The sequence below is a fragment of the Maylandia zebra genome, linkage group LG6 (assembly GCF_041146795.1).
Source record: "Maylandia zebra isolate NMK-2024a linkage group LG6, Mzebra_GT3a, whole genome shotgun sequence".
Classification (NCBI taxonomy): Eukaryota; Metazoa; Chordata; class Actinopteri; order Cichliformes; family Cichlidae; genus Maylandia; species Maylandia zebra.
The window spans coordinates 16,210,607-16,220,442 of NC_135172.1; positions in this window are offsets into that span (position 1 = coordinate 16,210,607).

The following is a 9,836-nucleotide window of genomic DNA, read 5'->3' on the forward strand; positions in this document are numbered from 1 at the left end:
ATAGGTTTAGTAAAATAAAAGATAACGTATTAAACCTAAACTAACCAAGACGTCAGCACCAGAGAAGGTTGATGTCAGGTGGAGAAGAAGAAAATGAAAATACAGAGCTGTTCATCTGAGCTAGGTTTTAGAGTCTGAAAGGCCCAGGTGAATTACACTAACTGATGACCTTCATGTATCGGTATCTCAGTTTCAGCTTTCAGTTTTATTTGTCATAACGTAATAGCGTAATTGTATCAGCCAGTTCGGATCAGTAAGGATATGCTGGAACTTTCTTGAGGAATGGGAGCAGCACCACACAACTGGACCACCTGAGTTTGTCATTCATGTTGTATATGACTTAATCGGTATCATGTTTTCAGCATGTGACAGAGCCTTACTTCAAGCTATAACTTTCTGCCACTGGAAACAGAATTATTTTTTCACTGCGGTGGGCCTGAATAAATTACAATTCATGCTGTAGCCTCTGTTTATATAAAATGCTTCACCTCTGTCCAGACACTGGCATGATCTCCCATTTCTTCCCGCATCACAGAGTTTCTGTACAGCAGTGCCTCTTAGGTTTTCATCGCTGTGAGAAGACTTTTCTCTGCCTCTTCCCACATCCTGGATAACATCTGTGACAGCTGGTTTACTCCCAAGGGAACAGATTTATACCAACCTGTCTGTAGCAGCCGCTGACCCTGGGCTGCAGGGATATGGTGTTTGCACCAGGCAAACTTTTGCTCATTTTTTGAGAGATGCTACGAGACAGAAGGGATTCCCTTCCTCCACAGATAAAGTGACCTATTACTACTTTTTCTGTCTCTCAAAAATGGCAATTTTTGTTCTTTGTAGTTGCTATGGTGCAATACTTTTCTTCATTCTCATCACATTTTGGGATGAACGAGCTAAATTTGAAATACAGATACCCCTCCTTCCCCCTGTATCTGTACAGCAACTGAATATTGTACCAGCCCTTGTTCAATAAACCCTTTGGATTGTGTGGATTTAGTGTTGCAGAATATTTTCAGATGCACTTCGGGTCTTCAGGTGAAATTGGGAGGTGATGGTATGCTATTTTCCTGCCCTTCTAATCTCTTTCACAATGCTTCTGAAAATATTAACAGCTGATTTAAATGCATCAAATACCATAAACAGCTAACCCGAGGCTTAGCCAGATAACAAGGCTAAAGCCCAGGGTAGTTTTCAGTGCTGTAGCTCTTTCCTTTGCAATAGTTGTCCATTTGGATCCAAAACCCTGTCTCAAGACTGTGTTGTTAACATTCTTCTTAACAGTTTATGTTTTTTTCACCACTAAATTATGTATGCCTGAGAGGGTTCCTTTCTGATCGTCTCTCATTTTGTTAGGTTAGCTGTCATGTAAGCAGGCCTGCAGGTTAGCACTGAAGGTTTAATGAAGTGTAGCTTAAAACACCTGTAATTCAAAGTAACACATGTACAGTAAAGAGTGTGAAGTCGGTGACTTTATGTCATCAATCATGAAGAGACTCATGCTGAAACACATTATTTGGTTCGATAAACTATAGGGAACAATTTCTATCATATGCAAGAAAGTCTACACGACTGTGAGGGAAATATCAAACAAGCATTGCACATGTGCTATCCTGAAGAGACTTTAAAAAAAAAGATTTATTTAAAAAACGCTTGTGATTTAAGTCTGACTGCTGCAGAGATGCTCACCATTCAGGAAAATCTTCAATCTGCTTTGTACATAATAAAGCCTTCTACATAACTTGAAAAGTGAAAAATGCCTCGGTCTGAAGAAGAAAATAGAAAAGAGCAAAATTACCTAAAGTACAACCTTTTCCTTGAAAGACCAGCTTGTATGAGACCCTTAATAAACCAATTTAATATTGGAGGCTCCGCAGACACACTGAATGGATCAGGATGAAGCGGCTATGTGGATGATGAAATAAACTCCACTTTGTACAAAATCTATCAAATATGAATCCTTCAAAGATTGTGATTCAGAAGATTTACTAATTAAATGACATGAGAATTACTGCAGAATTCATTTTCACACAATTTATCTTTCGTTTTTCGAAGCTGAAAGTCCACCAATTCAGCTAGAGACAAGATGGCGAATGCGTGGCTTTGATGGCTCTTGTCACACTTCTTTGAAGGAGAAAATTAGGAAGTGTTAACTCTACTCAGCCTCGCTCACTCTTGCCCAGAAGACAAGGCAATAAAGCGGCATCAAAAAGGAGCATGATGTTGATTTCACAAAGTCGCGCTTTAGTCCCACTGAGTTTACTCCAGTCTGTCAATTCAATCAAGGCACGCTGCCTTAATGCCTCGGGTGGAAAATGGAAATACTCTGGCTTGCAGACATTGAAGAGCTGGCAGGTGTCGAAGTTTTCAGATACCTGGTATTAATGCAAAGAGTCAGCCAGAGTCGTGGCTCCTGTGTGAACAATAAATGGGCCGCACCTGCTGGCAGCTTGAAAAAGATTGAATTATTAGCAACAAGTATATATATAGGGGTCAGACTCTGTAGTAACTGCCTAAAAAAAGCTTTGTATTACTAGAAACACTTTTTCTAAAGTAAATAATGATTATTTTATAAGCTGAATATGTTTTTGTAACTTAAATGTCAAAAGGGGTTTGTTGTCTAAAGAGGTCATTTGACTTTGAAGTACATATTATTGTACTCCATTATAGCATTTTAATGAGTCAAAACTCAGCATACACAGGGTTTCCTGTGGCTTTCTGTATGGTTATGATACCATGTCAGGGGGTTGTTTTGAGCTCTTATAATAAAGTTTTGTTATATTTATTCATAAATTAAATTTGTGAATAAATTTTTATGTGCAATCAAAGGGTGGTGGCGGGTGGTACTTTGACAATCCCAGGATCTTGTCTTTGCTTTTTTGCAGATGATGTGGTTCTGTTTGCTTCATTGAACAATGGTCTCCAACTTGCATTGGGGGGATTTGCTGCTGAGAGTGATGCAGCTGGGATGAGAATTAGCATATTTTAATTTGAGGCCACGGAGGAGACCAAGTATTTCAGGGTCTTGCTTACAGATGATATGAGAGTGTATTGAGTACAGAGTGTGCTGTAATGCTGATTGTGTGCAAGTCTGATGTGGTAAAGGGAGAGCTGAGTATGAAAGTGAGTCTCTTGACTTTCTGGTAAATCTGTGGTCTCACCTATGACCAAAAGTTGCTAATAGAAATGAGCTTCATCCAAAGAGTATCGAGGCTTTTTCTTAGAGAAAGGGTGAGGAGCTCGGTCATTCAGGAGAGGGTCCATCTCAAAAGGAGCCAGTTGAGGAGGGTTGGATGTCTGACTGTGATTCTTTCCCACACTTTCTAGGTGAAGTGTTTAAGGCATGTCCAACCAAAGATGTTGCTTAGATGGCTTGGGAACACCTCAGTGTACTCCCTGAAGGAGGTGGCTGAGGAAAATGGATGAATGGATGGAAATGAGCTTGTTTTGCAGCCACGGGACCTGGAAACCTTGCAGTCGTTGACTGGACCATGAACACACTGTATACAAAGAGTCAAAAGTGAGGCCATCTGTCTGACAGTTAAAGCTTGGCTAAAATTGAGTCATGAAACAGGAAAATGATCCCAAACAGGGCAGCAAATTCACAACAGAATGACTGAAAATAGCAGAGGAATCTGAGGACATCTGGTGGCTGCATGAAGAATGTCATAAATTAGAAGTACTTGGAGCATGGCAACTAAAAGATTCATGTGGATAAACTGCTGGCTGTGAAGTCTTTGGACGGCTTGTGTTACTGCCCAGCAGAACCTTGTTGCGCTGTTGTCACTCTAATCCCAGATCTCAGATACTAACATGGTTTTGTGAATGATACAGTGGAAAAAAATACACCAAAAATGTCAAACGTATGCAAAATTAGGTGTGTAAGCGGGTGTAATGCACCAGCCCTAGAAGTTGCAAAATGCCGTACACTGCCATTCAACCCACTGTGCCTCCTCTCGCTGACATCGAGGAGCGAGCACAGCTTTGCCATTAGAGAGGGAAGAAGAGAAGCCTGTTGCACTGTGGGCCCGTCAATCACTGCTTACAGCTACATTTGGCATTGCAGTCAGGTACAAAAAGTGTGTTTTGTGCCAAACTACCTCAAGTCAGACAGGCATCCAGACAGTGTACCTGAATAACAATATTTCATCAGAGTAAAGTGGGAATAACAGGGAACAGGATGTGGGGAGTAAACATAGTTCAGGATGGAGCTGCAGTCGTGTTGTTATGTCTTACAACAAAAAAGCAACATACGTCTTCAAGGTTCTCCTCTACCTCTCCTCCTACCTCCCCTGTTCTTCAGCTGTAGCAACTCCTTCCTCCTCCTTCTTCTCCTCCACGCACACACCAAACACACACACACCACTCAACGTGCCCTTCCAGATTCATTAGCATATAAATAACTCGTAAAACACAAAACACACACACAAGGCAGCGGTGCCATCACACACATGCCATTTGCGGTGGTGTTAAGAGGTGAATGTGGAATATTAGTGGGTATGAGCAGACTCTGGTGTCCATTAGTATGTGTTGGTGTGTGCGCGCGTGTGTGTGTGAGAGAGTGAGCGTTGTGCCAAACCTGATGAAAAGGCTTTTAGGCTAATTACATGTGTGTTGCTATCTGTATGAATTTTAATCTTGCGCTGACATCTTTCTCTCTCGCTCTTTTTCTCATACACACAAATAAAATGTGTAGACACACACAGCTCTAGGTCAGTACTCTGCTGCAGATGTGCTTTAAATTAGGGAGACATTTTAATAGAATAACTTCTATTAACATGTGTCCATGTGTGCACAGTGACGTCTTCCACAACTCCAAACCCAACAGCTGAGTGAATAAAGACCACACGTTACCCACACAGCCTCTGATACCTTGTTTGCTGACCATGCATTTTATTTGGCCCCTCTTCCTTCCTCTACTGTTTAAATTGAGGGATAAAAGGGGGATTTTGAAGTGAGGAATGACTGGATTTTTAAAAAAAATATTGTTTTTAAAATCTGATCTAACAGTGCCCTCTGTCCAGAGGAAGTTAGAACTGCAACAGGACATTTCCACGTGAAAAAGTGTTCCTTACATTTTCAAACAGCTTCTATCTCAAATCAAAGGCACAGAGCCCATTTTTATCCCCTCAAAAGTAGATTGCAATCAGTGCAGTATTAAGTGCTGTCTTCTTTTGAAGTTGCAACAAAGGCAGATAAGTAGACAGCCTATGACATTTGATACGAGGAAATATGAAGATAAAAATGTAAGACGATATAGATTTGGGTTATTACGATAGCCTTGATTCCAGGTTCATGGACCAAAAGACTAAAGAAGAAATACCATTAGACACTGTAATGAAGCCCAAGCAGCATGTAAAAGAGAAGCATGGATCATAACAACAAACCACTAGATGTGTTTGCATAGTGGATCAAAGAGGATGTCAAGTAAATAGAACTTTTCTATTTGCAAACTCAAAAACAACCTTTTTATGCTTCACTTTTGCTTTTCTGTGCGAGGCTGTTACTACAACATGGGCTCATTTGGTCACACTTAAAAGCAGGATAATGGATGGGCAAATTAGATTCACTTTCAGCTTAATAATTTTCGTGCACTGGCTTTGAAAATTCTAATTGTTTCTGCCATTAATCATTTGGCAAATTCTTGGTTTCTCTTTATTCCTTTTTTTAAAACTAAAAATCCACTGGCAAGATATTTCAGATAATTCTCCTGCTCATGCTTTCAGAAAGTATGAATCATATGAATGCCCTTGAGTTAGGTTAGCATGTAGAAATCACATGATCCAAAAATCATGTGATTTCTGTCCCATTAATCCCATTTAATCAGAGGTTTGTGTGTCACAGATATAGAGAGCATGAACATGGATGTCATCACCCTTTGGTTTTGAACTGTATTTAGAAGTCGGGCTACCCGTCCTGATGCAACCCTAATGGGATTTATTTCTCCTCCCAAAACTGAACCGGAGATCTTTCCTTGTTTGAAATTTATTTAAAAAGAAATTCCAAAAGGCTCCAACTGCACACGCACAGCACAGGCTTAGCAGACTCAGATTTGCTCCATCCATCTGATTACATGGCCACAGACCTAACTAAATCATCCAGGTAGATGGGTTATTAAGTCATTTGTTGTGATGAGAGGATAAACTTTCCATAGAGAACAAATGTGCTTTAAATGTGCTTTAAACCTGCACATTTTAACATAGGAGTCAATGAGGCTTGACTCCCTTTTAGAGTCTGCTTCAAGTGGCCACTTGAGGAACTGCAAGTTAAAATGTATTGTCCTCCAATGTCCTCATAAACTGTAATATAATTTTACATGCAAATATGGTAAACTGACTTGACTTGACTTGACAAAACTGCAATGTGAACCAATGTCTTCTATACTGATATCAGTGTGTTGAACTAACAATGCTTTTGCCTGCTTCACAACCTCAATTTCATCACATTTTTACAATTTCAAGTGTAATATTCAATTTGTAATAATCGCTCAGTTATGTCAGCAAACAGCTGTCTGTGTCTATTTCAACATCTAACTGAGTTTCAGCATTCGTGTCCTTTGAAGGCATCTGAAATGAGTAAAGACTGAGCACATTTTTGGATTTCCTTAAATCTTTACAAACTATATAAATAAAGATGGATTTGCTTTGAAGTCAGCCAAGCAAAATGTTTCATAGGAGAGAATGTATGATGCTTTATGGGCTGTAAAACCATGATACTGTGTCCCAGTAAGATTTGGATGAGGAGATACCATTCCAAATTAAAACAACACAAATGAAATCAAATTTAAACTGTGGCTGCGAACGCTATCAGCTCGTCCAAATGGACTCTCTCTGTTGGACCTCACTCCTCCTCGCAGTCCACCCCCACCTCCGCGTTTGCTGCTTCGTCCAGCTGGCTGGTTTCGGCTGAGTCCACTTCCTTTTGACTCGCATCAGCGTCTTGGTAACGGCGGACAGTTGGTGGGCAGAAAGACGTCTCCAACGATGCTGGAGGTCCGCAGACCCAACTGGCGTGTGTGTGAGAGAGATTATTCTTGTAGGGAAACTAGCCCTGAAACAACCTGGATCCCGTGGATGATTAGACTCAGACAAGCTGGCAGGGACACTGTGGAGCAGAGGGTCTCCTGTTGGTTTGGCTGAGTGAAAGGCTTGGCCTGGCTGGTCCAGGCATGGATGCTACGCTTTGGCTTGCTCAACAGAGAAGAAGTGAAAGAGTGGAGAGAGTGAATGAGGAGAAGGCATGCAGCCCGAGGAAGTGTGCTGAAGACAAAGGCAGGCTGTCTTGTAAATACTCTGTAACTACTTTTATTAAACTACACTTTGTAGCCCCAGTCTTCTCTGCATGCCGACTTCATTCTTCATTACTTCATTCTCTCCCAGTAAATGACACAGATTTGGACTACATCAGTTTGCACAGGTTAAGCTGTAGGCTAATTAGTTTAACATTTAAACTAGTTTGTGTTGTATTTACATGTCTTGTTTGATTTTTCAACATATAATGGTACCGTACTTTAACTCTGATTTGACATATCACAACAATATTTCCATTTAAATTGTTATATAACAACACAGTGTCACAGTCCAAATTGCATACCTCCTCTTTTTTCAGTTTTCCAGTGTAGTCAGGCTTGCAGATGTATTTTAATTTCCACCCATTTTCATCCACTCATCCAATTCAGGGTCATGGTGGGCTGGCGCATATTCCAGCTGTCGTGGGTACACCCTGGAGAGCTTGTCAGTCTGTCGCAGGCAGATAACCATTCACACTAACACCTTCGGCCAATGCAGAATCACCAATAAGTCTAACAAGCACTCTTTGCACTATGGAAGGAAGCCAGAGTACCCACACAGGTCCACACAGAAAAGTCCCAGTATGGATCTGAACCCAGAACCTTTTTTGCACCACACTGCAGATTTCTACCAAAATAAAAGTCTGGTAATCCACAGGAGATGTTCTGTGCAGTCTGCATGTTCTCCCCATGTCTCTGAGAGCAAAAGGGAATAGGGGACCCTAACTCTTGGCTGCTACTCAAATCTTGTGGTTTAATGTGTTTAAATGAGGCAAAATCTGTTAATCTGTTTAGGGGCATCAGGGTCTGGTCCTGCAGGTCTTGAGTTTGAATCCACTGTCTGGCCAGCACCTTGTCATGCATGTTAAGTTAATTAGTGATTCTCAATTAGCTGTACATGCAAATGTGAGCATGAATGAGTCCTTTGGTGGACTGGCAACCTGTCCTGGGTGTATCCCACTCTCACTCCATGACAGCTGGGGTATGCCACACACCTCTCATCCTGTAACCCTAAACAGAATAAGAAGTAAAGAAAATAGAGGGATGGCCTGGTTTACACATATAGTAAGAAGTTAAATTGGTAATATCCAGCACCTGGAATGTGTCCAACTCAATTACACACAGTGTAGAAAAATGCAAGTTTGTCTGCTTGCTGTGTTTGTTTGAAATTCCACTGATCACTAAACACGTGGTCAGATTTTGAGGCTTTTGGGAAAATATTTAGATCAAAATTGTAAAAACTGCGAGCTTCATAAAGACGTGAAAGTTAAATAAAATAAATTATTGGAAATGGAAAGCTAAAAGGATGAGCTTTATGATGCACTGCAGCAATATGGATAAAAATCAGTGTCAGTAAAGACCGATTTCTGGTCTGAGCTATAACTGACAAATTACAGACCACGAATCGGAAATCTGATTGGACTAATTCAACTAAAGAAAATGGTTTGAATATCTCAAGATGGATCTAAGCTGCATCAGCTCAGAAATATCATGAGACTACTTCAAACTAATGCACTAAACTTAATTGTTTTCAATCATTTTAAACATTTTGATTAGCCAGTGTGACTTTCTTTCAGGATTTGGGAGCGAACATTTGAAAAGAGAAAATGTGTAGCTGTATAAAACTACAGATCATCTTGGTGTGTGCGATCACACAAGCCACAGTATTCCTTGGCAACACTCCAACTCAAGAGTATTCAGTAATCATTAATACCTCATTACATGTTAACATGAGTACTCAATACTTAGTGCAGCATTCGGTGTCCTTTTTGTGAAGGTAGCTTGCAGTGTTGCAATGTTATTTTACATCGTGAGCCACTTACAACCCACTTTGATCTTAAGTGGGCTGGACCAGTGAAACTCACCTGTTTGTCAGCGTAAAGAAATTTAACTACACATTTAATCCTATATTTAATTAAAGAAAAAGAAGTGCAGTTTTTCTACATGATACAGAAATGCTTCAGCAGTAAATGAAAGACATCTGTCAGCACGACTCTTCAGCTTAAATTCTGAAAAACAAACATGTAAAAAGACAGAGAGGGTTCTGGTATCCGATTGCCCAGACTGTCTGGCAGTGAAAAAACATTAACTTTCTGTCATTTAACTCTTTACCTGTTACTTATTTACTTCAGTGTCGTATGAATTTCCACTGCTGAGGACTTCAGGAGAAAAGCTGCAAAATTTATGAAAACACAGTCCCCCAGCATGCCAGATTGGAGCCTTTGGTGGGCTGATTCTGGCCCCCATGCCTTATGTTTGACACCCCTGATCTAGTACTCAAACTGCCTCTGTCTCATATTTTTTGCTAAACTAATGCCTGCAGACCCATGCTCACAAACATCATCAGCTATGCCACAAAGGTAAATTGGACTTTTGTACCTCCTGCTTCATGCACACTTAAAAATTAAACAGGGTGTGCAACAGGGGTATAAAGTGCCGAGCCAATAGCCCCTTGGGTGCCCCACTTTACTCAGTGCTAATGGGCCACAGGTATCTTTGACCTTGGCCTGTAAACCTTTGTGACCACATGTAAAGTCTGTGTGACGCTGACAAT